General features: G+C 44.8%; 15 non-coding genes and 2 pseudogenes across 15 annotated transcripts; all 17 read right to left on the minus strand.

Annotated features, from left to right (window-relative positions):
* Positions 1-171: 171 nt before the first annotated feature.
* Positions 172-362, minus strand: LOC144992673 (U2 spliceosomal RNA). Its single transcript, XR_013656742.1, has one exon. It is a non-coding gene; the product is annotated as a U2 spliceosomal RNA (small nuclear RNA).
* Positions 363-1,044: 682 nt separating this feature from the next.
* Positions 1,045-1,235, minus strand: LOC144992867 (U2 spliceosomal RNA). The gene has a single exon (XR_013656928.1). It is a non-coding gene; the product is annotated as a U2 spliceosomal RNA (small nuclear RNA).
* A 682-nt stretch (positions 1,236-1,917) lies between these two features.
* On the minus strand, positions 1,918-2,108 carry LOC144992870 (U2 spliceosomal RNA). Its single transcript, XR_013656930.1, has one exon. It is a non-coding gene; the product is annotated as a U2 spliceosomal RNA (small nuclear RNA).
* A 682-nt stretch (positions 2,109-2,790) lies between these two features.
* LOC144992826 (U2 spliceosomal RNA) lies at positions 2,791-2,981 on the minus strand. The gene has a single exon (XR_013656889.1). It is a non-coding gene; the product is annotated as a U2 spliceosomal RNA (small nuclear RNA).
* A 682-nt stretch (positions 2,982-3,663) lies between these two features.
* Positions 3,664-3,854, minus strand: LOC144992708 (U2 spliceosomal RNA). Its single transcript, XR_013656777.1, has one exon. It is a non-coding gene; the product is annotated as a U2 spliceosomal RNA (small nuclear RNA).
* A 682-nt stretch (positions 3,855-4,536) lies between these two features.
* LOC144992891 (U2 spliceosomal RNA) lies at positions 4,537-4,717 on the minus strand (annotated as a pseudogene).
* A 5,071-nt stretch (positions 4,718-9,788) lies between these two features.
* On the minus strand, positions 9,789-9,981 carry LOC144992944 (U2 spliceosomal RNA). The gene has a single exon (XR_013656976.1). It is a non-coding gene; the product is annotated as a U2 spliceosomal RNA (small nuclear RNA).
* Positions 9,982-10,663: 682 nt separating this feature from the next.
* Positions 10,664-10,854, minus strand: LOC144992936 (U2 spliceosomal RNA). Its single transcript, XR_013656968.1, has one exon. It is a non-coding gene; the product is annotated as a U2 spliceosomal RNA (small nuclear RNA).
* A 682-nt stretch (positions 10,855-11,536) lies between these two features.
* LOC144992921 (U2 spliceosomal RNA) lies at positions 11,537-11,727 on the minus strand. Its single transcript, XR_013656963.1, has one exon. It is a non-coding gene; the product is annotated as a U2 spliceosomal RNA (small nuclear RNA).
* Positions 11,728-21,045: 9,318 nt separating this feature from the next.
* LOC144992955 (U2 spliceosomal RNA) lies at positions 21,046-21,200 on the minus strand (annotated as a pseudogene).
* A 682-nt stretch (positions 21,201-21,882) lies between these two features.
* On the minus strand, positions 21,883-22,073 carry LOC144992825 (U2 spliceosomal RNA). The gene has a single exon (XR_013656888.1). It is a non-coding gene; the product is annotated as a U2 spliceosomal RNA (small nuclear RNA).
* Positions 22,074-22,755: 682 nt separating this feature from the next.
* Positions 22,756-22,946, minus strand: LOC144992855 (U2 spliceosomal RNA). The gene has a single exon (XR_013656916.1). It is a non-coding gene; the product is annotated as a U2 spliceosomal RNA (small nuclear RNA).
* A 682-nt stretch (positions 22,947-23,628) lies between these two features.
* On the minus strand, positions 23,629-23,819 carry LOC144992856 (U2 spliceosomal RNA). Its single transcript, XR_013656917.1, has one exon. It is a non-coding gene; the product is annotated as a U2 spliceosomal RNA (small nuclear RNA).
* A 682-nt stretch (positions 23,820-24,501) lies between these two features.
* On the minus strand, positions 24,502-24,692 carry LOC144992767 (U2 spliceosomal RNA). The gene has a single exon (XR_013656833.1). It is a non-coding gene; the product is annotated as a U2 spliceosomal RNA (small nuclear RNA).
* A 682-nt stretch (positions 24,693-25,374) lies between these two features.
* LOC144992684 (U2 spliceosomal RNA) lies at positions 25,375-25,565 on the minus strand. Its single transcript, XR_013656753.1, has one exon. It is a non-coding gene; the product is annotated as a U2 spliceosomal RNA (small nuclear RNA).
* Positions 25,566-26,247: 682 nt separating this feature from the next.
* Positions 26,248-26,438, minus strand: LOC144992695 (U2 spliceosomal RNA). Its single transcript, XR_013656764.1, has one exon. It is a non-coding gene; the product is annotated as a U2 spliceosomal RNA (small nuclear RNA).
* A 682-nt stretch (positions 26,439-27,120) lies between these two features.
* LOC144992857 (U2 spliceosomal RNA) lies at positions 27,121-27,311 on the minus strand. The gene has a single exon (XR_013656918.1). It is a non-coding gene; the product is annotated as a U2 spliceosomal RNA (small nuclear RNA).
* Between the last annotated feature and the right edge of the window lie 322 nt (positions 27,312-27,633).

Raw genomic sequence — 27,633 nt, forward strand, 5'->3', positions numbered from 1 at the left:
GCCGTGGATGATGTCATCCATGCCCTGCTGCAACAGCAGACTCCTTGAGAGTGCTGTGACTTGCAAACAGTGTTACAGTCTGGCAGAATTTAATTTCACCTAAACAGTCGTTTTAACATTAATCAAGCACTACCAGCTGGACTAAAAACTTTTTCTTTGTACCAATTTAAAGATGTGGGCACTGTTCCCAGAAACACTGCAATACTGGGTCAATGCATGGAGTGAATAGAGCAAGCTCCACCTTCACATCCGTTCTTCAAAAATCAGCTTAATACGTTGTCCTCCACTGGAGGACATATCAGATATTAAACTGATAAGAACAGATACTACACTTGATCTTAGCCAAAAGGCCGAGAAGCGATAACTAACCACTTCACTGGCAATGAGAGCAACTCTTGCAGCAGGACACTGGACTCATGGACGCCTGTTAATAGGTGGGAGTTGGTGACCCACCTCAAATCCCAGCTCCCCACAAAAGCTTCACATGTCCTGATGTGAATGAAAAAAGTAGCCAGTCAGTAGGAAACACTGTCTTGTATACACACCTATGTCGGTTCTAGAATGTAGGTCGTATGAATTCACAAATATCCATATTTGGATCATTTTTCACGTATACATTTAGAGACACAAATTAACCGTAGACACACAAACAGTTGAAGAAAACTTGACTCATAGGCTTTATGCTGACTGCATTCAAGTGGATTGAATTTAGCCTTCTAGGGTGTTTTGTGTCACTGATGTGGTACCTTTGAACAACAGCATTGAATGAACACAGCCCCTCCACTACATCAAAAGTTGCATGCTGACGCTGATGCAAAACCTTTAACTTGATGACTTTGAGGACCATGCCCCCTCCACTGCATCAAACGTTTGGCCGTGGATGATGTCATCCATGCCCTGCTGCAACAGCAGACTCCTTGAGAGTGCTGTGACTTGCAAACAGTGTTACAGTCTGGCAGAATTTAATTTCACCTAAACAGTCGTTTTAACATTAATCAAGCACTACCAGCTGGACTAAAAACTTTTTCTTTGTACCAATTTGAAGATGTGGGCACTGTTCCCAGAAACACTGCAATACTGGCTCAATGCATGGAGTGAATAGAGCAAGCTCCACCTTCACATCAGTTCTTCGAAAATCAGCTTAAGACGTTGTCCTCCACTGGAGGACATATCAGATATTAAACTGATAAGAACAGATACTACACTTAATCTTAGCCAAAAGGCCGAGAAGCGATAACTAACCACTTCACTGGCAATGAGAGCAACTCTTGCAGCAGGACACTGGACTCATGGACGCCTGTTAATAGGTGGGACTTGGTGACCCACCTCAAATCCCAGCTCCCCACAAAAGCTTCACATGTCCTGATGTGAATGAAAAAAGCAGCCAGTCAGTAGGAAACACTGTCTTGTATACACACCTATGTCGGTTCTAGAATGTAGGTCGTATGAATTCACAAATATCCATATTTGGATCATTTTTCACGTATACATTTAGAGACACAAATTAACCGTAGACACACAAACAGTTGAAGAAAACTTGACTCATAGGCTTTATGCTGACTGCATTCAAGTGGATTGAATTTAGCCTTCTAGGGTGTTTTGTGTCACTGATGTGGTACCTTTGAACAACAGCATTGAATGAACACAGCCCCTCCACTACATCAAAAGTTGCATGCTGACGCTGATGCAAAACCTTTAACTTGATGACTTTGAGGACCATGCCCCCTCCACTGCATTAAACGATTGGCCGTGGATGATGTCATCCATGCCCTGCTGCAACAGCAGACTCCTTGAGAGTGCTGTGACTTGCAAACAGTGTTACAGTCTGGCAGAATTTAATTTCACCTAAACAGTCGTTTTAACATTAATCAAGCACTACCAGCTGGACTAAAAACTTTTTCTTTGTACCAATTTAAAGATGTGGGCACTGTTCCCAGAAACACTGCAATACTGGGTCAATGCATGGAGTGAATAGAGCAAGCTCCACCTTCACATCCGTTCTTCAAAAATCGGCTTAATACGTTGTCCTCCACTGGAGGACAGATCAGATATTGAACTGATAAGAACAGATACTACACTTGATCTTAGCAAAAAGGCCGAGAAGCGATAACTAACCACTTCACTGCCAATGAGAGCAACTCTTGCAGCAGGACACTGGACTCATGGACGCCTGTTAATAGGTGGGACTTGGTGACCCACCTCAAATCCCAGCTCCACACAAAAGCTTCACATGTCCTGATGTGAATGAAAAAAGCAGCCAGTCAGTAGGAAACACTGTCTTGTATACACACCTATGTCGGTTCTAGAATGTAGGTCGTATGAATTCACAAATATCCATATTTGGATCATTTTTCACGTATACATTTAGAGACACAAATTAACCGTAGACACACAAACAGTTGAAGAAAACTTGACTCATAGGCTTTATGCTGACTGCATTCAAGTGGATTGAATTTAGCCTTCTAGGGTGTTTTGTGTCACTGATGTGGTACCTTTGAACAACAGCATTGAATGAACACAGCCCCTCCACTACTTCAAAAGTTGCATGCTGACGCTGATGCAAAACCTTTAACTTGATGACTTTGAGGACCATGCCCCCTCCACTGCATCAAACGTTTGGCCGTGGATGATGTCATCCATGCCCTGCTGCAACAGCAGACTCCTTGAGAGTGCTGTGACTTGCAAACAGTGTTACAGTCTGGCAGAATTTAATTTCACCTAAACAGTCGTTTTAACATTAATCAAGCACTACCAGCTGGACTATAAACTTTTTCTTTGTACCAATTTAAAGATGTGGGCACTGTTCCCAGAAACACTGCAATACTGGGTCAATGCATGGAGTGAATAGAGCAAGCTCCACCTTCACATCCGTTCTTCAAAAATCGGCTTAATACGTTGTCCTCCACTGGAGGACAGATCAGATATTAAACTGATAAGAACAGATACTACACTTGATCTTAGCCAAAAGGCCGAGAAGCGATAACTAACCACTTCACTGCCAATGAGAGCAACTCTTGCAGCAGGACACTGGACTCATGGACGCCTGTTAATAGGTGGGACTTGGTGACCCACCTCAAATCCCAGCTCCCCACAAAAGCTTCACATGTCCTGATGTGAATGAAAAAAGCAGCCAGTCAGTAGGAAACACTGTCTTGTATACACACCTATGTCGGTTCTAGAATGTAGGTCGTATGAATTCACAAATATCCATATTTGGATCATTTTTCACGTATACATTTAGAGACACAAATTAACCGTAGACACACAAACAGTTGAAGAAAACTTGACTCATAGGCTTTATGCTGACTGCATTCAAGTGGATTGAATTTAGCCTTCTAGGGTGTTTTGTGTCACTGATGTGGTACCTTTGAACAACAGCATTAAATGAACACAGCCCCTCCACTACTTCAAAAGTTGCATGCTGACGCTGATGCAAAACCTTTAACTTGATGACTTTGAGGACCATGCCCCCTCCACTGCATCAAACGTTTGGCCGTGGATGATGTCATCCATGCCCTGCTGCAACAGCAGACTCCTTGAGAGTGCTGTGACTTGCAAACAGTGTTACAGTCTGGCAGAATTTAATTTCACCTAAACAGTCGTTTTAACATTAATCAAGCACTACCAGCTGGACTAAAAACTTTTTCTTTGTACCAATTTAAAGATGTGGGCACTGTTCCCAGAAACACTGCAATACTGGGTCAATGCATGGAGTGAATAGAGCAAGCTCCACCTTCACATCCGTTCTTCAAAAATCAGCTTAATACGTTGTCCTCCACTGGAGGACATATCAGATATTAGACTGATAAGAACAGATACTACACTTGATCTTAGCCAAAAGGCCGAGAAGCGATAACTAACCACTTCACTGGCAATGAGAGAAACTCTTGCAGCAGGACACTGGACTCATGGACGCCTGTTAATAGGTGGGACTTGGTGACCCACCTCAAATCCCAGCTCCCCACAAAAGCTTCACATGTCCTGATGTGAATGAAAAAAGCAGCCAGTCAGTAGGAAACACTGTCTTGTATACACACCTATGTCGGTTCTAGAATGTAGGTCGTATGAATTCACAAATATCCATATTTGGATCATTTTTCACGTATACATTTAGAGACACAAATTAACCGTAGACACACAAACAGTTGAAGAAAACTTGACTCATAGGCTTTATGCTGACTGCATTCAAGTGGATTGAATTTAGCCTTCTAGGGTGTTTTGTGTCACTGATGTGGTACCTTTGAACAACAGCATTGAATGAACACAGCCCCTCCACTACATCAAAAGTTGCATGCTGACGCTGATACAAAACCTTTAACTTGATGACTTTGAGGACCATGCCCCCTCCACTGCATCAAACGTTTGGCCGTGGATGATGTCATCCATGCCCTGCTGCAACAGCAGACTCCTTGAGAGTGCTGTGACTTGCAAACAGTGTTACAGTCTGGCAGAATTTAATTTCACCTAAACAGTCGTTTTAACATTAATCAAGCACTACCAGCTGGACTATAAACTTTTTCTTTGTACCAATTTAAAGATGTGGGCACTGTTCCCAGAAACACTGCAATACTGGGTCAATGCATGGAGTGAATAGAGCAAGCTCCACCTTCACATCCGTTATTCAAAAATCAGCTTAATACGTTGTCCTCCACTGGAGGACATATCAGATATTAAACTGATAAGAACAGATTTTTTTTTTTTTTTTTTAAAAGTTTATTTAGTTATTCAGGTACAACTGCAATGGTCAGAATGTTTCTATTGCCATTAGGCAAGTTTTTCCTGAGTCTTGGAGTGAGGCACCGGTGATCCTCCAGTCATCTTCTTTTCAGCATTTTCTGGATCTTTTCAGTGTGGCGCTCAGAGGAGGTCCTCCCCTTTGTGCTCCTTTCCAGCTGCCTTTTCCGGAGAGTCAGACCGTCGCTGCTTTGACCTTTATCCTGTGGGACTCCAGCTCCTCCCATCCGAATGGGCGACAAGGCGATTCTTCTTTGTGGATGTGTTCATGGCCTGCCGCCTGCAGTCATGGCAAGGTGTACCGTTGCTGCGGCCAATCGTATCACACCCACGGGGGGGATCTGCCTGTGCTTTCTCACCAGCAAATTCCTGGAAGTCCACATGGCGTCTTTTATGGCGGCTAGGGAGAGCCATTGTAATGTAGTGCATTCAGCCTTCTGATCTGAGCATTGCCTCCTCCCATAGAGCACTAGTTGTGCTGTAAGATCTTCCTTTGCTGGCAAGTACGGGAAGCCGGAGGAGCCAGCTGTCGCCCACTGGTCTACAGCAGCACTGCACTCCCAGAACAGGTGCCTCACCGTCTCTGGCGCGCCACAACCTGGACGGGGGCAAAGAGGAATTCTGGACATGCCCCGGGAGTGCATAACAGTCCTGACCGGGAGAACCTCATGAGCCACCATCCACGACAGATCTTTCAGCCGGTTGGGAAGAAGAGGATGGTTCACCAGGTACCAGACTCTCTTTGACTCCTCTTCTCCAAATCCCCTTACTCGACACACAGGTCTTTGCTCCTGTATGGAAGAAATAAGCAGTCTGTGATTTGTCAGTGCATCCCTGTTTGATCCTTCCAAGTTGAATTTCTGAAGAAAGATTTGTATTTCTTTGTAGTTTTTGTTTAGCGTGAAAGACATTGGAATTCTCAGATCAATGTTTCCTAGACCTAACTTTTTAACATAGACTCCCATCCAAAATCTAACCAATGCAGCTGTCTTTACACTTTTAGATTTGCCCACAATATGCTTGGTGTGCAAGCTGATATAGTGCGCTCCGAGAAAAGGGTACAGGTCCGGTACACCCTTACCCCCTTTTTCTTTTGGGCTTTTCATTATTTCTCTTTTTAGTCTTTCCCATTTGGAGTTCCACAAAAAATAGAACATTTCTCGTTCTAAGGTTCTCCTGACTCTTAGTGGTGGCATAAATACTGAGCTGATTAACAGAAATAAAGGGAGGATTACTGCTTTCAAGACCAGAACCTTCCCCTCCATTGTTAGCTTTCTTGTTGACCAAAAGCCTAGTCTTTGTCGCACTTTTGAAACTACCTCTGGCCAGTTATTTCCTCCCTCGCCTTCTTTGTCAAACCATACTCCCAAGATTTTCTGGTTATTTGAGGTCACCTGCAGAGAAAGACTCTCCGTTTCAGTATGTGTCCATGGTCCATAAAATTGGATTTTGGTCTTGTGTCTGTTCAATTTTGCTCCAGAAGCTTGACCATACCACTCGGTCAGTTCCAGTGCCCTGGTTATCGACCGGCTGTCTGCACATATAATATTGATGTCATCCATATATAAAAGGCACTTCACATCGAGGCCGCCAGTACCTGGTATGTGAAGACCTTGAATGTATCCGTCTGTCCTTAATATCTGTGCCAAGGGTTCTATGCAGAGAATATATAGTAACGCTGACAAAGGGCAACCTTGTCGCACACCAGAGTTAATGTTAACTTTCTTTGTTAAAAGACCATTCACAGCTACTTTGCTGGAGATGTTTTTGTAGAGCAATTTTATCCATCTGACAAAACGTTCCGGGAGGCCAAGTCTTGCCAACAACGCAAACAGGTACTGATGGGATACGCGATCAAAAGCTTTTTCAAAGTCCAAATTCATTATTGCCAAGCGGTTTGACCTGTCTTTAGAGAGGCTGATCAAGTCTCTTATGAGAATGAGATGGTCCGTGATTTTGCGTCCAGGTATGGCACAAACCTGATCCTGATGAACCAGGTCCTCTAGGCAAGATGTTAGTCTTGTGGCAAGGAGTTTGCTGAAAAGTTTACAATCCACATTAAGTAAGGAAATGGGTCTCCAATTCTTTAAGTCTGTCTTTTCTTTGGTTTTGTAGATTAATGTTACTATGCCGGTCCTAAAACTGTCAGGTAATTGGTCCAGGTTTTCAAATTCTGTGAACAATGTTAACATATCTGGTGCTAATAAGTCCCAAAAAGTCAAGTAGAACTCCACAGGGAGCCCATCCATCCCTGGTGATTTTCCTTTCTCAAAGGAAGTCAGACACTTGGTCAATTCTGTCACTGTTAAATCCTGGACTAACTTCTCAAAATTTGTGTTTAGACTATGGGTGTGCTCCACTTTAGTCAGAATGTCATGTAAGGCTTCTTCATTTAGCAATTTAGTGCTATATAGTTCTCTGTAATAGTCTTCAAGGGTCGTGAGTAATTCTTCTGTGGTTTGGGTTAGGGAGCCATCTCCTTTCTGGAGAGTTACCATGGTGTCAGTTTTACTGATGACTTTCTTAAAGAAAAAACGTGTACACTTTTCCCCCTCTTCTATCTCTCGTTCTCTGCTTCTAATAATGGCTCCTTTACTAACTTTCTCTGTTAATTCCATCATTTCTTTTTTTACGTCTTTAATTTCTTCATTAAAATCCATCCCTTGTTTATTTAAATTGTAGTACCTTTGTAAGCGCCTCTGGAGGTCAGTCGTGCGTCTTTTATCTTTTGCTTTTCCCTTTCTGCCTGCTGTTTTAAAGAAGCTCTGAGTTCTTTTTTTAACCATCTCCCACCAGGGAGCTCTAAAAGTATACAGGTCCTGTAGTGTTTGCCATCCCCTGTATAGTTCTTTGTATTCTTCCACAAGATCTTCCTGCTCTAAAAGTGAGCAGTTTAGTTTCCAGAGACCTTTCCCTGGTGTTACACTCAGATTTAACTCAGCTGTGCACGTCAACATGTGGTGGTCTGAAAAAAAGACTGGGGTAAGTGTGGCATTTATGGGGAGACAATCTCTGGTAAACACATAATCTATACGTGATGCTACAGAGTTGTCCCCACTGAACCAAGTGAACCCACCATCAAGCGGATGCAAAGTTTTGTAACAGTCAGTCAGCCTAAAGTCCTGAACCATACGCCGTAGTAAGTGAGATGTTTTATCCAATTTATAAAATGTCCCAGTTTTATTTCGGTCTGTCCTGCTTAGTATGCAGTTAAAGTCCCCTACCATTATAAACGGGGCTCTGCCTAACATAAAACTTTGCACATCTTCTAAAAGTTTGTATCTTGCATTCTTATCATTGTAACCATAAAGGTTCAAAACGTTCAAGTCTCTGCCCATAAATGATAAGCGTGCTAACAGGGCTCTGCCATCTCGTATAACAGTGAAACCTTTAACCGATATATAAGGGTTTTTAATCAAGATAGCCACACCGTCATTTTTGTTTTCATTTGACCCACTCCATAGCGATCTATTTGGCCACAGATCTTCCCACGTTTTATAACTACTGCAGTACGGGATGCCGCACTCTTGTAGACAAATTACATCGGACTTCACACTTTGCAGGTATGTCAGGATGCCATTGGCTCTGACTTGAGATTTTATACTTCTTACATTTATTGTCACTAGAGTAATTGTCATAAGTATGAAAAAGAAAGTTAAGGCAGGTATTGTCATGTAAGGGAGGGAGACCAGGTTAGTAATAGTCAGTTTATGTCCCATCTGTTGGGAGGAAATCTCTGTCAATGTCTTGGGCCGTCAGGACTAACGGGTTGGGTTTCTTTGAATTTTCAACTGCTGATGTATTTTCCTGATGAAAGTCAGCTTCAAGTGAGTTTAAGGGGGTCGACTGTAGATTAAAAGCCAAAAAGGAAATTTCATTGGGGGAGTCTGGTGGGAGGAACACACGTGATTCTTCACTGAAGGATTCCTTCGTAGGATCCTCAGTTCTGCCCTTCTTTTCTACTGCCAGCAGAGAGTCTGATGGCGAGACCGGAGCTGGTCTTTTAGGTTGTCCATCGTGAAGAATCCTGTGGTCATTTTTCATAGTCATGTCTTTTCTTACATTTTGTTCGATTTTACCATTGTCTTTCTCTAGTTCACTGATTGGGAGGATTTGGAGTGGCTCTTCCTCTTTGTCAGTTATCATTTGCGCAATCTCCTGCAGGTGTGCTGCATCAGGAGGTGTCTCATTAGTGAGACCTACCACAGGTGTGTCAGGTTTGCTCTTCCCAGTTTTAAGTTTATTTGCAAATGACTTAGGACAGTTTCTAAAGAGATGGTTTGTTTCACCACAGAGGTTACATTGACGGCCATTTGGGCACTCCTCATACACATGACCAGTGTGTCTACATTTACCACAGAAAGGTTTTGAACAATCTTCCACCAGATGGCCATGCTCTCCACACCTTCTGCAAAGTTTAGGTTGTCCTTGGTAGTAAACATAACCTCTATTCTCCCCCAGCACTATCAGGGATGGGAGATGTTTTAGACCCTGGAAACCTTGTGGGTCTTGTCTTAGATTGACAGGCACTCGCCAGGCACAGTTCCAAATACCGTCTACATCCCTAACCTTAACAGCTTGACCTTTTACAGAACAGTATCTGCCCAACCACACACAAATGTCTTCTGCATTAACAGTTTCATTAAACATTTTGACAATGACGGTTTTCATTGAATTGTCTGTAAGCTTTTCTACTGTGAAAAGTGCAAAATGGGATTTCATGTTTTCAAAACGAGTCCAGAATTCGCTGAGAGTAGAGCTAGTTCGAAAGCTTACATCAAAACCTTTGTTCAATGGTAAGGTCAAGATACAGTTCAGGTCTTCAGGTTTGAAACCTAGGGTTTTCTGGACCAAGTTCCTTGAAAAATCAAGCCTGGACATGTAAGTTACCTTACCTTCAATTTCCTGAAAGGTAAACCGGACGCTGTGGTGCCTCCGCATGCCTGCAGAAGCTGCTGACATTTTGGAGGCACCACAGGCGGGTGAGCTTGGCAGGAGTAATTACCTTAACTTGGATTGCTCCAGGACACCTGAACAGAAAAAGGACATTGACAGTTCAGTAGGAAAAGTAAACGTTCAATTGCGCAGCACCGATATCTCCAGTAGTTTGTACGATGGCAAGTCACAACAGACGAGCATCAACAACCGTCGGAGTGATCACAGTCTCTGTCGTTTGGCAAGATGCAAGGACAGCTCTGATAAGAACAGATACTACACTTGATCTTAGCCAAAAGGCCGAGAAGCGATAACTAACCACTTCACTGGCAATGAGAGCAACTCTTGCAGCAGGACACTGGACTCATGGACGCCTGTTAATAGGTGGGACTTGGTGACCCACCTCAAATCCCAGCTCCCCACAAAAGCTTCACATGTCCTGATGTGAATGAAAAAAGTAGCCAGTCAGTAGGAAACACTGTTTTGTATACACACCTATGTCGGTTCTAGAATGTAGGTCGTATGAATTCACAAATATCCATATTTGGATCATTTTTCACGTATACATTTAGAGACACAAATTAACCGTAGACACACAAACAGTTGAAGAAAACTTGACTCATAGGCTTTATGCTGACTGCATTCAAGTGGATTGAATTTAGCCTTCTAGGGTGTTTTGTGTCACTGATGTGGTACCTTTGAACAACAGCATTGAATGAACACAGCCCCTCCACTACATCAAAAGTTGCATGCTGACGCTGATACAAAACCTTTAACTTGATGACTTTGAGGACCATGCCCCCTCCACTGCATCAAATGTTTGGCCGTGGATGATGTCATCCATGCCCTGCTGCAACAGCAGACTCCTTGAGAGTGCTGTGACTTGCAAACAGTGTTACAGTCTGGCAGAATTTAATTTCACCTAAACAGTCGTTTTAACATTAATCAAGCACTACCAGCTGGACTATAAACTTTTTCTTTGTACCAATTTAAAGATGTGGGCACTGTTCCCAGAAACACTGCAATACTGGGTCAATGCATGGAGTGAATAGAGCAAGCTCCACCTTCACATCCGTTATTCAAAAATCAGCTTAATACGTTGTCCTCCACTGGAGGACATATCAGATATTAAACTGATAAGAACAGATACTACACTTGATCTTAGCCAAAAGGCCGAGAAGCGATAACTAACCACTTCACTGGCAATGAGAGCAACTCTTGCAGCAGGACACTGGACTCATGGACGCCTGTTAATAGGTGGGACTTGGTGACCCACCTCAAATCCCAGCTCCCCACAAAAGCTTCACATGTCCTGATGTGAATGAAAAAAGTAGCCAGTCAGTAGGAAACACTGTTTTGTATACACACCTATGTCGGTTCTAGAATGTAGGTCGTATGAATTCACAAATATCCATATTTGGATCATTTTTCACGTATACATTTAGAGACACAAATTAACCGTAGACACACAAACAGTTGAAGAAAACTTGACTCATAGGCTTTATGCTGACTGCATTCAAGTGGATTGAATTTAGCCTTCTAGGGTGTTTTGTGTCACTGATGTGGTACCTTTGAACAACAGCATTGAATGAACACAGCCCCTCCACTACATCAAAAGTTGCATGCTGACGCTGATGCAAAACCTTTAACTTGATGACTTTGAGGACCATGCCCCCTCCACTGCATCAAACGTTTGGCCGTGGATGATGTCATCCATGCCCTGCTGCAACAGCAGACTCCTTGAGAGTGCTGTGACTTGCAAACAGTGTTACAGTCTGGCAGAATTTAATTTCACCTAAACAGTCGTTTTAACATTAATCAAGCACTACCAGCTGGACTATAGACTTTTTCTTTGTACCAATTTAAAGATGTGGGCACTGTTCCCAGAAACACTGCAATACTGGGTCAATGGATGGAGTGAATAGAGTAAGCTCCACCTTCACATCCGTTCTTCAAAATTCGGCTTAATACGTTGTCCTCCACTGGAGGACATATCAGATATTAAACTGATAAGAACAGATTTTTTTTTTTTTTTTTTTTTTTTTTTTTAAAGTTTATTTAGTTATTCAGGTACAACTGCAATGGTCAGAATGTTTCTATTGCCATTAGGCAAGTTTTTCCTGAGTCTTGGAGTGAGGCACCGGTGATCCTCCAGTCATCTTCTTTTCAGCATTTTCTGGATCTTTTCAGTGTGGCGCTCAGAGGAGGTCCTCCCCTTTGTGCTCCTTTCCAGCTGCCTTTTCCGGAGAGTCAGACCGTCGCTGCTTTGACCTTTATCCTGTGGGACTCCAGCTCCTCCCATCCGAATGGGCGACAAGGCGATTCTTCTTTGTGGATGTGTTCATGGCCTGCCGCCTGCAGTCATGGCAAGGTGTACCGTTGCTGCGGCCAATCGTATCACACCCACGGGGGGGATCTGCCTGTGCTTTCTCACCAGCAAATTCCTGGAAGTCCACATGGCGTCTTTTATGGCGGCTAGGGAGAGCCATTGTAATGTAGTGCATTCAGCCTTCTGATCTGAGCATTGCCTCCTCCCATAGAGCACTAGTTGTGCTGTAAGATCTTCCTTTGCTGGCAAGTACGGGAAGCCGGAGGAGCCAGCTGTCGCCCACTGGTCTACAGCAGCACTGCACTCCCAGAACAGGTGCCTCACCGTCTCTGGCGCGCCACAACCTGGACGGGGGCAAAGAGGAATTCTGGACATGCCCCGGGAGTGCATAACAGTCCTGACCGGGAGAACCTCATGAGCCACCATCCACGACAGATCTTTCAGCCGGTTGGGAAGAAGAGGATGGTTCACCAGGTACCAGACTCTCTTTGACTCCTCTTCTCCAAATCCCCTTACTCGACACACAGGTCTTTGCTCCTGTATGGAAGAAATAAGCAGTCTGTGATTTGTCAGTGCATCCCTGTTTGATCCTTCCAAGTTGAATTTCTGAAGAAAGATTTGTATTTCTTTGTAGTTTTTGTTTAGCGTGAAAGACATTGGAATTCTCAGATCAATGTTTCCTAGACCTAACTTTTTAACATAGACTCCCATCCAAAATCTAACCAATGCAGCTGTCTTTACACTTTTAGATTTGCCCACAATATGCTTGGTGTGCAAGCTGATATAGTGCGCTCCGAGAAAAGGGTACAGGTCCGGTACACCCTTACCCCCTTTTTCTTTTGGGCTTTTCATTATTTCTCTTTTTAGTCTTTCCCATTTGGAGTTCCACAAAAAATAGAACATTTCTCGTTCTAAGGTTCTCCTGACTCTTAGTGGTGGCATAAATACTGAGCTGATTAACAGAAATAAAGGGAGGATTTGTCATGGCTACAGAACGACAGAGACCCAGATGCTGGAACCCGGAATGAGACACAGAGCTCAGGTAACTTGGCAAGAGAAAAGGAGATTTAATGAGGTAGCTGGTCAGGTAAGGCACAGTTTCTGGAGGTCCAGAGATAGAGAGACTACGGCCCGTGGCGTCACTGGTTGATGTCCTCACAGAGTCCGGGGTCGGCAGCGTGGATTCGTCTCTTGAGGGTGTTTGCTCGGCAGAGGCTCGTGGTGAGGTCAGGGGAAGCAGACCAGAGGAGGTTCCAGAGTGCAACAGGTTCAGGCGACCACTCGTGACTGGGGTTTCCATCAGGGGCAACGGACTGGCGAAGACTGATGATCCTGGAACTCCTTAAGTAGGCGGATGAGGTGATGAGGTAAGTGGTCGCAGCTGGAATGAATCAGGAGCCAAGCGGAGAGGAGAGGGGGAGGAGTCCGACAGAGGCACCATATCAGTACCCCCCCCTCAACGACCGCCTCCAGGCGGTCAAGGGCGGCGATCCGGGTGGGCACGGAAGAAGTCCTCTATGAGCGAGGGGTCCAAAATCAGCGAGCGGGAGATCCAGGAGCGCTCCTCCGGACCGTAGCCCACCCAGTCGACCAGGAACTGGAAGCCGCGACCCCGACGACGGATGTCCAGAATCCGGTTGACATCATAAGCCGGAGCGCCGTCGATGAGCCGGGCGGGTGGTGGGGAAGCGGACGCCGGGCACAGAGGACTGTCCAGAACTGGCTTGATCTGAGAGACATGGAACGATGGGTGTACCTTCAGAGCTTTAGGAAGACGGAGTCGGACGCAGGTGGAGTTGATAAGTTTCTCGATGACATAGGGTCCGATGAATCGTGGTGCCAGTTTCTTGGAGGTAGCTTGGATGGGAATATTGCGCGTGGAAAGCCAAACCCTTTGGCCAGGTTGGTACTCGGGTCCCACCACCCTGCGACGATTGGCGATGCGGCAGTTGCTCTCCTTGGTGCGGAGGAGAGCAGCCTTAGTCTGAGCCCAGATGCGTTGGCAACGCTGGACGTGATGTTGCACAGAAGGCACTGCCAAATCCAGTTCCTGAGACGGAAACAGAGGTGGTGAGTACCCGAGCGCGGCCTCAAAGGGAGAGAGCCCAGTAGCAGCGGAGGGGTGAGTATTGTGGGCATACTCAATCCACACGAGATGTTGGGACCAGTCCCGTTGGTTCTGTGCCGCCAGGCAGCGGAGAGCTGCCTCCAGTTCCTGGTTCGCTCTCTCCGCTTGGCCGTTGGACTGGGGATGGTAACCGGATGTGAGGCTGGCCGTGGCCCCCAAGGCTGTGCAGAAGGCCTTCCAGACCTGAGAAATGAACTGAGGGCCACGGTCAGACACAATGTCCACAGGGATGCCGTGGTGACGAAAAACCTGGTTGGTCATGATATCAGCAGTTTCGGTGGCAGTGGGCAGTTCAGGGAGTGGAATGAAGTGGGCCATCTTGGAAAATCGGTCTATGACAGTGAGAATGACTGTGTTACCTGCCGATGGGGGTAACCCGGTAACGAAGTCCATAGCCAAGTGGGACCAGGGACGGTTAGGCGTAGGGAGAGGATGGAGCAACCCCGCAGGAGCAGAGGATGAGGTCTTAGACCGGGCGCAGGTGGTGCAGGCTGAGATGTACTCCCGAACGTCCTTTCCCATAGAAGGCCAAAAAAATCTCCTGCGAATTAAATTGAGGGTACGGTGAACCCCCCCATGGCATGCCAGACGGGAAGTGTGACCCCAGGTGATGACGTCAGGGCGGAGATGAGTGGGTACAAACAGTGTACCCCTAGGAACGGGTGGATGGTCAGAGTTACCCGCAAGGGCTTGAAGAACCTTGGTCTCTATATCCCAAGTGACACTTCCAATGATGCAGGATGAAGGGAGGATGGACGACGGGATGTTTTCGGACTGACTGTATTTCCTGGAGAGGGCGTCGGGTTTGATGTTGCGAGAGCCCGGTCTGTAGGTTATAATGAATTGAAAACGGTCAAAGAAGAGACACCAACGAGCTTGCCTGGAGTTGAGTCGTTTGGCGGAGCGGAGGTAAGCCAGGTTTTTATGATCCGTCCAGACGATGAATGGTTGCTCGGCTCCCTCTAACCAGTGACGCCACTCCTCCAGGGCCAGTTTGATGGCTAGAAGTTCACGGTTTCCAACATCATAATTCTGCTCAGAGGGGGACAGTTTACGTGAAAAGAACGCACAGGGTTTCAATTTTCCAGAACTCTCCTCCTTCTGAGAGAGGACTGCGCCTACCCCTGAGTCAGAGGCATCCACCTCAACAATAAATTGACGTGAGGGGTCTGGTTGGATTAAGATAGGGGCTGAGACAAAAGGTTGCTTTAATTTGTCGAAAGCCTGTTGAGCGTTGGTGGACCAGACAAAGGGATGTTTTATGGAGGTGAGCCGTGTAAGGGGAGCGGCTATACTACTGTAGTTGCGGATGAAACGTCTGTAAAAGTCAGCAAAGCCGAGAAATTGTTGGAGCTTTTTGCGGCTGCTAGGAGGTTCCCAGTTGGTAACCGCTTCAATCTTGGACGGATCTGGGCGTATGCAGCCGGCTTCGATGATGTAACCGAGAAACTGCACGGAGGTAGAGTGAAATTCACATTTTTCATGCTTAACAAAAAGCTGATTTTCTAAAAGTCTTTCCAAGACCAGACGGACGTGATGCTCGTGTTGGGCCAGATCGTGGGAGTAAACCAAAATGTCATCAAGATAAACGAAAACAAAGCGATTGATGAAATCTCGAAGGACATCATTGACGAGCCTTTGAAAAACTGCCGGGGCGTTGGTGAGGCCAAAAGGCATTACTAAGTACTCGTAATGCCCTAACGGAGTGTTAAAGGCTGTTTTCCATTCGTCCCCTTCTTTAACTCGGACCAAATGGTAAGCATTGCGGAGATCTAACTTGGTAAATATGCGAGCCTTCTGGACCGAGTCAAATATGGAGGTGATTAATGGCAGTGAGTATTTGTCCTTTATGGTGATTTGATTAAGATCTCGATAATCAATACAGGGTCGGAGGGATTTGTCTTTTTTCTGAACAAAGAAAAACCCAGCTCCCACGGGTGAGGAGGATGGTCGAATGTGACCCAGGGAGAGGGCTTCCTGCACGTAGTTTTCCATGGCTGCCTTTTCTGGTCCGGACAGGTTAAACAAATGGCCTTTGGGCAAAGGAGCGCCGGGTAATAGGTTTATGGCACAATCATAAGGTCTGTGAGAGGGGAGCGCACTAGCTTTAGTTTTACAAAAAACAGCCTTCAAATCATGATAACAGTGAGGTATGTTAGAGAGATCTACTTGACTAAGACACTCAGTTTTAGGAGAAGGAACAGAAGGGAGCGCTGACAGAAGACAGTTAGCGAGACAGTATGGACTCCATTTGATTATAGTCCCCTGGGCCCAGTCAAACTGAGGATTATGCAATTTAAGCCAAGAAAACCCGAGCACTATGGGAGTATGAGAGGACTTAGTGATGAGGAAACGTATAGACTCACGATGGTTTCCGGAGGAAATGAGCAGAACAGGTTTGGTGCGGTGAGTGATGCGGGATAACGGTTGACCACCCAATCCGGAAGCCTCGATGGGTGTTTCCAGGGGTTCTGTGGGGATCGACAGATTAATAACCAGCTGCTGGTCGATCAGACTCTGCTCGGCCCCGGAGTCGACCAGGGCTCGTAATTCCTGCACATGGAGGTCTAAACTTAACTTGACAGGGATAAATAAAAAATCATTACCGGCCAGGTAGATGTTTGTTACCCCCCGCGGCCTGTCTTCTAGCGAGGGGCTCGGGTGTTTAAACGGAGCGGGCAGGTGTTGACAATGTGGCCCTTCGCTCCGCAATAGAAACAGGCGCCCTCCTCGCGCCGTCTGCGGCGCTCCTCTTCGGACAATCTGGAGTGTCCAATCTGCATGGGCTCCTCCGGTGGTTTGGAAGAGATGAGGGGGTTGGGAGACGTGACGGGGACTGTGTGTGGGACAGAGGACATCATGGAAGCTGCACGCTGGTAATCCGGCGCTCGCTCTCTTTGACGCTCTCGTAAGCGAACGTCGGAGCGGAGTGCCGCAGAAACCAGTTCCTCAAACGACTGAGCCTCCGGTTGAGAACACAGATGATCCTTGATTTGTTCATTCAATGACTGGTAGAATATTCCCTTCAAAGCTAAGTCGGGCCAGCCTGCCTCGACCGCCAGGATACGGAAATCCACAACATGATCGCTAACCGAGCGATTACGTTGCCTGAGTGCCAGTAACCTTCGGGTAGCTTCTTCTTGTTTGCGTGGTTGGTCAAAGATTAACTGGAACTCTCTGAGGAAACGTTCATACGTGATATGGCTTATGGGATTGGCGGAGAGGTAAGCCTGGGCCCACTGGAGGGCTTTATTGCGTAATGAGTTGACGATTAAAGATATCTTACTGTGATCCGACTGGTAATGACGGGGAGCTTGTTGATAGATCAGCTGGCACTGGAGGAGGAATCCTCCACAGGCCTCTACGTCACCGGAAAATGGTTCCGGTTGCAGCCGGATGTTTTCATGAGCGGAGGGTAATCCGGAAGTGGAAGGAGCTGAGCTAGTCGAGGCTTGAGCAGTAACTGAAGAAACATGAGAAAAATGTCCGGTTAAATCATGCAAAGTCTGTGTCAAACCGTCCAGGCGATGAAAAAGGTCCTGCTGGGCTGCTGCCATCTGGGATAAAGCATCGGCTTGACGTCCGAGCATAATGCCTTGCTGCGATACGGCTAATCTGAGCCCTTCCGGGTCAGCTGGGTCGGGGTTAAGGCCAGTCCGTTCTGTCATGGCTACAGAACGACAGAGACCCAGATGCTGGAACCCGGAATGAGACACAGAGCTCAGGTAACTTGGCAAGAGAAAAGGAGATTTAATGAGGTAGCTGGTCAGGTAAGGCACAGTTTCTGGAGGTCCAGAGATAGAGAGACTACGGCCCGTGGCGTCACTGGTTGATGTCCTCACAGAGTCCGGGGTCGGCAGCGTGGATTCGTCTCTTGAGGGTGTTTGCTCGGCAGAGGCTCGTGGTGAGGTCAGGGGAAGCAGACCAGAGGAGGTTCCAGAGTGCAACAGGTTCAGGCGACCACTCGTGACTGGGGTTTCCATCAGGGGCAACGGACTGGCGAAGACTGATGATCCTGGAACTCCTTAAGTAGGCGGATGAGGTGATGAGGTAAGTGGTCGCAGCTGGAATGAATCAGGAGCCAAGCGGAGAGGAGAGGGGGAGGAGTCCGACAGAGGCACCATATCAGGATTACTGCTTTCAAGACCAGAACCTTCCCCTCCATTGTTAGCTTTCTTGTTGACCAAAAGCCTAGTCTTTGTCGCACTTTTGAAACTACCTCTGGCCAGTTATTTCCTCCCTCGCCTTCTTTGTCAAACCATACTCCCAAGATTTTCTGGTTATTTGAGGTCACCTGCAGAGAAAGACTCTCCGTTTCAGTATGTGTCCATGGTCCATAAAATTGGATTTTGGTCTTGTGTCTGTTCAATTTTGCTCCAGAAGCTTGACCATACCACTCGGTCAGTTCCAGTGCCCTGGTTATCGACCGGCTGTCTGCACATATAATATTGATGTCATCCATATATAAAAGGCACTTCACATCGAGGCCGCCAGTACCTGGTATGTGAAGACCTTGAATGTATCCGTCTGTCCTTAATATCTGTGCCAAGGGTTCTATGCAGAGAATATATAGTAACGCTGACAAAGGGCAACCTTGTCGCACACCAGAGTTAATGTTAACTTTCTTTGTTAAAAGACCATTCACAGCTACTTTGCTGGAGATGTTTTTGTAGAGCAATTTTATCCATCTGACAAAACGTTCCGGGAGGCCAAGTCTTGCCAACAACGCAAACAGGTACTGATGGGATACGCGATCAAAAGCTTTTTCAAAGTCCAAATTCATTATTGCCAAGCGGTTTGACCTGTCTTTAGAGAGGCTGATCAAGTCTCTTATGAGAATGAGATGGTCCGTGATTTTGCGTCCAGGTATGGCACAAACCTGATCCTGATGAACCAGGTCCTCTAGGCAAGATGTTAGTCTTGTGGCAAGGAGTTTGCTGAAAAGTTTACAATCCACATTAAGTAAGGAAATGGGTCTCCAATTCTTTAAGTCTGTCTTTTCTTTGGTTTTGTAGATTAATGTTACTATGCCGGTCCTAAAACTGTCAGGTAATTGGTCCAGGTTTTCAAATTCTGTGAACAATGTTAACATATCTGGTGCTAATAAGTCCCAAAAGGTCAAGTAGAACTCCACAGGGAGCCCATCCATCCCTGGTGATTTTCCTTTCTCAAAGGAAGTCAGACACTTGGTCAATTCTGTCACTGTTAAATCCTGGACTAACTTCTCAAAATTTGTGTTTAGACTATGGGTGTGCTCCACTTTAGTCAGAATGTCATGTAAGGCTTCTTCATTTAGCAATTTAGTGCTATATAGTTCTCTGTAATAGTCTTCAAGGGTCGTGAGTAATTCTTCTGTGGTTTGGGTTAGGGAGCCATCTCCTTTCTGGAGAGTTACCATGGTGTCAGTTTTACTGATGACTTTCTTAAAGAAAAAACGTGTACACTTTTCCCCCTCTTCTATCTCTCGTTCTCTGCTTCTAATAATGGCTCCTTTACTAACTTTCTCTGTTAATTCCATCATTTCTTTTTTTACGTCTTTAATTTCTTCATTAAAATCCATCCCTTGTTTATTTAAATTGTAGTACCTTTGTAAGCGCCTCTGGAGGTCAGTCGTGCGTCTTTTATCTTTTGCTTTTCCCTTTCTGCCTGCTGTTTTAAAGAAGCTCTGAGTTCTTTTTTTAACCATCTCCCACCAGGGAGCTCTAAAAGTATACAGGTCCTGTAGTGTTTGCCATCCCCTGTATAGTTCTTTGTATTCTTCCACAAGATCTTCCTGCTCTAAAAGTGAGCAGTTTAGTTTCCAGAGACCTTTCCCTGGTGTTACACTCAGATTTAACTCAGCTGTGCACGTCAACATGTGGTGGTCTGAAAAAAAGACTGGGGTAAGTGTGGCATTTATGGGGAGACAATCTCTGGTAAACACATAATCTATACGTGATGCTACAGAGTTGTCCCCACTGAACCAAGTGAACCCACCATCAAGCGGATGCAAAGTTTTGTAACAGTCAGTCAGCCTAAAGTCCTGAACCATACGCCGTAGTAAGTGAGATGTTTTATCCAATTTATAAAATGTCCCAGTTTTATTTCGGTCTGTCCTGCTTAGTATGCAGTTAAAGTCCCCTACCATTATAAACGGGGCTCTGCCTAACATAAAACTTTGCACATCTTCTAAAAGTTTGTATCTTGCATTCTTATCATTGTAACCATAAAGGTTCAAAACGTTCAAGTCTCTGCCCATAAATGATAAGCGTGCTAACAGGGCTCTGCCATCTCGTATAACAGTGAAACCTTTAACCGATATATAAGGGTTTTTAATCAAGATAGCCACACCGTCATTTTTGTTTTCATTTGACCCACTCCATAGCGATCTATTTGGCCACAGATCTTCCCACGTTTTATAACTACTGCAGTACGGGATGCCGCACTCTTGTAGACAAATTACATCGGACTTCACACTTTGCAGGTATGTCAGGATGCCATTGGCTCTGACTTGAGATTTTATACTTCTTACATTTATTGTCACTAGAGTAATTGTCATAAGTATGAAAAAGAAAGTTAAGGCAGGTATTGTCATGTAAGGGAGGGAGACCAGGTTAGTAATAGTCAGTTTATGTCCCATCTGTTGGGAGGAAATCTCTGTCAATGTCTTGGGCCGTCAGGACTAACGGGTTGGGTTTCTTTGAATTTTCAACTGCTGATGTATTTTCCTGATGAAAGTCAGCTTCAAGTGAGTTTAAGGGGGTCGACTGTAGATTAAAAGCCAAAAAGGAAATTTCATTGGGGGAGTCTGGTGGGAGGAACACACGTGATTCTTCACTGAAGGATTCCTTCGTAGGATCCTCAGTTCTGCCCTTCTTTTCTACTGCCAGCAGAGAGTCTGATGGCGAGACCGGAGCTGGTCTTTTAGGTTGTCCATCGTGAAGAATCCTGTGGTCATTTTTCATAGTCATGTCTTTTCTTTCATTTTGTTCGATTTTACCATTGTCTTTCTCTAGTTCACTGATTGGGAGGATTTGGAGTGGCTGATAAGAACAGATACTACACTTGATCTTAGCCAAAAGGCCGAGAAGTGATAACTAACCACTTCACTGCCAATGAGAGCAACTCTTGCAGCAGGACACTGGACTCATGGACGCCTGTTAATAGGTGGGACTTGGTGACCCACCTCAAATCCCAGCTCCCCACAAAAGCTTCACATGTCCTGATGTGAATGAAAAAAGCAGCCAGTCAGTAGGAAACACTGTCTTGTATACACACCTATGTCGGTTCTAGAATGTAGGTCGTATGAATTCACAAATATCCATATTTGAATCATTTTTCACGTATACATTTAGAGACACAAATTAACTGTAGACACAAAAACAGTTGAAGAAAACTTGACTCATAGGCTTTATGCTGACTGCATTCAAGTGGATTGAATTTAGCCTTCTAGGGTGTTTTGTGTCACTGATGTGGTACCTTTGAACAACAGCATTGAATGAACACAGCCCCTCCACTACTTCAAAAGTTGCATGCTGACGCTGATGCAAAACCTTTAACTTGATGACTTTGAGGACCATGCCCCCTCCACTGCATCAAACGTTTGGCCGTGGATGATGTCATCCATGCCCTGCTGCAACAGCAGACTCCTTGAGAGTGCTGTGACTTGCAAACAGTGTTACAGTCTGGCAGAATTTAATTTCACCTAAACAGTCGTTTTAACATTAATCAAGCACTACCAGCTGGACTATAAACTTTTTCTTTGTACCAATTTAAAGATGTGGGCACTGTTCCCAGAAACACTGCAATACTGGGTCAATGCATGGAGTGAATAGAGCAAGCTCCACCTTCAAATCCGTTCTTCAAAAATCGGCTTAATACGTTGTCCTCCACTGGAGGACATATCAGATATTAAACTGATAAGAACAGATACTACACTTGATCTTAGCCAAAAGGCCGAGAAGCGATAACTAACCACTTCACTGCCAATGAGAGCAACTCTTGCAGCAGGACACTGGACTCATGGACGCCTGTTAATAGGTGGGACTTGGTGACCCACCTCAAATCCCAGCTCCCCACAAAAGCTTCACATGTCCTGATGTGAATGAAAAAAGCAGCCAGTCAGTAGGAAACACTGTCTTGTATACACACCTATGTCGGTTCTAGAATGTAGGTCGTATGAATTCACAAATATCCATATTTGGATCATTTTTCACGTATACATTTAGAGACACAAATTAACCGTAGACACACAAACAGTTGAAGAAAACTTGACTCATAGGCTTTATGCTGACTGCATTCAAGTGGATTGAATTTAGCCTTCTAGGGTGTTTTGTGTCACTGATGTGGTACCTTTGAACAACAGCATTGAATGAACACAGCCCCTCCACTACATCAAAAGTTGCATGCTGACGCTGATGCAAAACCTTTAACTTGATGACTTTGAGGACCATGCCCCCTCCACTGCATCAAACGTTTGGCCGTGGATGATGTCATCCATGCCCTGCTGCAACAGCAGACTCCTTGAGAGTGCTGTGACTTGCAAACAGTGTTACAGTCTGGCAGAATTTAATTTCACCTAAACAGTCGTTTTAACATTAATCAAGCACTACCAGCTGGACTATAAACTTTTTCTTTGTACCAATTTAAAGATGTGGGCACTGTTCCCAGGAACACTGCAATATTGGGTCAATGCATGGAGTGAATAGAGCAAGCTCCACCTTCACATCCGTTCTTCAAAAATCGGCTTAATACGTTGTCCTCCACTGGAGGATATATCAGATATTAAACTGATAAGAACAGATACTACACTTGATCTTAGCCAAAAGGCCGAGAAGCGATAACTAACCACTTCACTGGCAATGAGAGAAACTCTTGCAGCAGGACACTGGACTCATGGACGCCTGTTAATAGGTGGGACTTGGTGACCCACCTCAAATCCCAGCTCCCCACAAAAGCTTCACATGTCCTGATGTGAATGAAAAAAGCAGCCAGTCAGTAGGAAACACTGTCTTGTATACACACCTATGTCGGTTCTAGAATGTAGGTCGTATGAATTCACAAATATCCATATTTGGATCATTTTTCACGTATACATTTAGAGACACAAATTAACCGTAGACACACAAACAGTTGAAGAAAACTTGACTCATAGGCTTTATGCTGACTGCATTCAAGTGGATTGAATTTAGCCTTCTAGGGTGTTTTGTGTCACTGATGTGGTACCTTTGAACAACAGCATTGAATGAACACAGCCCCTCCACTACATCAAAAGTTGCATGCTGACGCTGATACAAAACCTTTAACTTGATGACTTTGAGGACCATGCCCCCTCCACTGCATCAAACGTTTGGCCGTGGATGATGTCATCCATGCCCTGCTGCAACAGCAGACTCCTTGAGAGTGCTGTGACTTGCAAACAGTGTTACAGTCTGGCAGAATTTAATTTCACCTAAACAGTCGTTTTAACATTAATCAAGCACTACCAGCTGGACTATAAACTTTTTCTTTGTACCAATTTAAAGATGTGGGCACTGTTCCCAGGAACACTGCAATATTGGGTCAATGCATGGAGTGAATAGAGCAAGCTCCACCTTCACATCCGTTCTTCAAAAATCGGCTTAATACGTTGTCCTCCACTGGAGGATATATCAGATATTAAACTGATAAGAACAGATACTACACTTGATCTTAGCCAAAAGGCCGAGAAGCGATAACTAACCACTTCACTGGCAATGAGAGAAACTCTTGCAGCAGGACACTGGACTCATGGACGCCTGTTAATAGGTGGGACTTGGTGACCCACCTCAAATCCCAGCTCCCCACAAAAGCTTCACATGTCCTGATGTGAATGAAAAAAGCAGCCAGTCAGTAGGAAACACTGTCTTGTATACACACCTATGTCGGTTCTAGAATGTAGGTCGTATGAATTCACAAATATCCATATTTGGATCATTTTTCACGTATACATTTAGAGACACAAATTAACCGTAGACACACAAACAGTTGAAGAAAACTTGACTCATAGGCTTTATGCTGACTGCATTCAAGTGGATTGAATTTAGCCTTCTAGGGTGTTTTGTGTCACTGATGTGGTACCTTTGAACAACAGCATTGAATGAACACAGCCCCTCCACTACATCAAAAGTTGCATGCTGACGCTGATACAAAACCTTTAACTTGATGACTTTGAGGACCATGCCCCCTCCACTGCATCAAACGTTTGGCCGTGGATGATGTCATCCATGCCCTGCTGCAACAGCAGACTCCTTGAGAGTACTGTGACTTGCAAACAGTGTTACAGTCTGGCAGAATTTAATTTCACCTAAACAGTCGTTTTAACATTAATCAAGCACTACCAGCTGGACTAAAAACTTTTTCTTTGTACCAATTTAAAGATGTGGGCACTGTTCCCAGAAACACTGCAATACTGGGTCAATGCATGGAGTGAATAGAGCAAGCTCCACCTTCACATCCGTTCTTCAAAAATCGGCTTAATACGTTGTCCTCCACTGGAGGATATATCAGATATTAAACTGATAAGAACAGATACTACACTTGATCTTAGCCAAAAGGCCGAGAAGCGATAACTAACCACTTCACTGCCAATGAGAGCAACTCTTGCAGCAGGACACTGGACTCATGGACGCCTGTTAATAGGTGGGACTTGGTGACCCACCTCAAATCCCAGCTCCCCACAAAAGCTTCACATGTCCTGATGTGAATGAAAAAAGCAGCCAGTCAGTAGGAAACACTGTCTTGTATACACACCTATGTCGGTTCTAGAATGTAGGTCGTATGAATTCACAAATATCCATATTTGGATCATTTTTCACGTATACATTTAGAGACACAAATTAACCGTAGACACACAAACAGTTGAAGAAAACTTGACTCATAGGCTTTATGCTGACTGCATTCAAGTGGATTGAATTTAGCCTTCTAGGGTGTTTTGTGTCACTGATGTGGTACCTTTGAACAACAGCATTGAATGAACACAGCCCCTCCACTACATCAAAAGTTGCATGCTGACGCTGATACAAAACCTTTAACTTGATGACTTTGAGGACCATGCCCCCTCCACTGCATCAAACGTTTGGCCGTGGATGATGTCATCCATGCCCTGCTGCAACAGCAGACTCCTTGAGAGTGCTGTGACTTGCAAACAGTGTTACAGTCTGGCAGAATTTAATTTCACCTAAACAGTCGTTTTAACATTAATCAAGCACTACCAGCTGGACTAAAAACTTTTTCTTTGTACCAATTTAAAGATGTGGGCACTGTTCCCAGAAACACTGCAATACTGGGTCAATGCATGGAGTGAATAGAGCAAGCTCCACCTTCACATCCGTTCTTCAAAAATCAGCTTAATACGTTGTCCTCCACTGGAGGACATATCAGATATTAAACTGATAAGAACAGATACTACACTTGATCTTAGCCAAAAGGCCGAGAAGCGATAACTAACCACTTCACTGGCAATGAGAGAAACTCTTGCAGCAGGACACTGGACTCATGGACGCCTGTTAATAGGTGGGACTTGGTGACCCACCTCAAATCCCAGCTCCCCACAAAAGCTTCACATGTCCTGATGTGAATGAAAAAAGCAGCCAGTCAGTAGGAAACACTGTCTTGTATACACACCTATGTCGGTTCTAGAATGTAGGTCGTATGAATTCACAAATATCCATATTTGGATCATTTTTCACGTATACATTTAGAGACACAAATTAACCGTAGACACACAAACAGTTGAAGAAAACTTGACTCATAGGCTTTATGCTGACTGCATTCAAGTGGATTGAATTTAGCCTTCTAGGGTGTTTTGTGTCACTGATGTGGTACCTTTGAACAACAGCATTGAATGAACACAGCCCCTCCACTACATCAAAAGTTGCATGCTGACGCTGATACAAAACCTTTAACTTGATGACTTTGAGGACCATGCCCCCTCCACTGCATCAAACGTTTGGCCGTGGATGATGTCATCCATGCCCTGCTGCAACAGCAGACTCCTTGAGAGTGCTGTGACTTGCAAACAGTGTTACAGTCTGGCAGAATTTAATTTCACCTAAACAGTCGTTTTAACATTAATCAAGCACTACCAGCTGGACTAAAAACTTTTTCTTTGTACCAATTTAAAGATGTGGGCACTGTTCCCAGAAACACTGCAATACTGGGTCAATGCATGGAGTGAATAGAGCAAGCTCCACCTTCACATCCGTTCTTCAAAAATCAGCTTAATACGTTGTCCTCCACTGGAGGACATATCAGATATTAAACTGATAAGAACAGATACTACACTTGATCTTAGCCAAAAGGCCGAGAAGCGATAACTAACCACTTCACTGGCAATGAGAGCAACTCTTGCAGCAGGACACTGGACTCATGGACGCCTGTTAATAGGTGGGAGTTGGTGACCCACCTCAAATCCCAGCTCCCCACAAAAGCTTCACATGTCCTGATGTGAATGAAAAAAGTAGCCAGTCAGTAGGAAACACTGTCTTGTATACACACCTATGTCGGTTCTAGAATGTAGGTCGTATGAATTCACAAATATCCATATTTGGATCATTTTTCACGTATACATTTAGAGACACAAATTAACCGTAGACACACAAACAGTTGAAGAAAACTTGACTCATAGGCTTTATGCTGACTGCATTCAAGTGGATTGAATTTAGCCTTCTAGGGTGTTTTGTGTCACTGATGTGGTACCTTTGAACAACAGCATTGAATGAACACAGCCCCTCCACTACATCAAAAGTTGCATGCTGACGCTGATGCAAAACCTTTAACTTGATGACTTTGAGGACCATGCCCCCTCCACTGCATCAAACGTTTGGCCGTGGATGATGTCATCCATGCCCTGCTGCAACAGCAGACTCCTTGAGAGTGCTGTGACTTGCAAACAGTGTTACAGTCTGGCAGAATTTAATTTCACCTAAACAGTCGTTTTAACATTAATCAAGCACTACCAGCTGGACGAAAAACTTTTTCTTTGTACCAATTTGAAGATGTGGGCACTGTTCCCAGAAACACTGCAATACTGGCTCAATGCATGGAGTGAATAGAGCAAGCTCCACCTTCACATCAGTTCTTCGAAAATCAGCTTAATACGTTGTCCTCCACTGGAGGACATATCAGATATTAAACTGATAAGAACAGATACTACACTTGATCTTAGCCAAAAGGCCGAGAAGCGATAACTAACCACTTCACTGCCAATGAGAGCAACTCTTGCAGCAGGACACTGGACTCATGGACGCCTGTTAATAGGTGGGACTTGGTGACCCACCTCAAATCCCAGCTCCCCACAAAAGCTTCACATGTCCTGATGTGAATGAAAAAAGCAGCCAGTCAGTAGGAAACACTGTCTTGTATACACACCTATGTCGGTTCTAGAATGTAGGTCGTATGAATTCACAAATATCCATATTTGGATCATTTTTCACGTATACATTTAGAGACACAAATTAACCGTAGACACACAAACAGTTGAAGAAAACTTGACTCATAGGCTTTATGC

The sequence above is a fragment of the Oryzias latipes genome, chromosome 6 (assembly GCF_053564925.1).
Source record: "Oryzias latipes strain Hd-rR chromosome 6, Olatipes_Hd-rR_3.1".
Taxonomy (NCBI): domain Eukaryota; kingdom Metazoa; phylum Chordata; class Actinopteri; order Beloniformes; family Adrianichthyidae; genus Oryzias; species Oryzias latipes.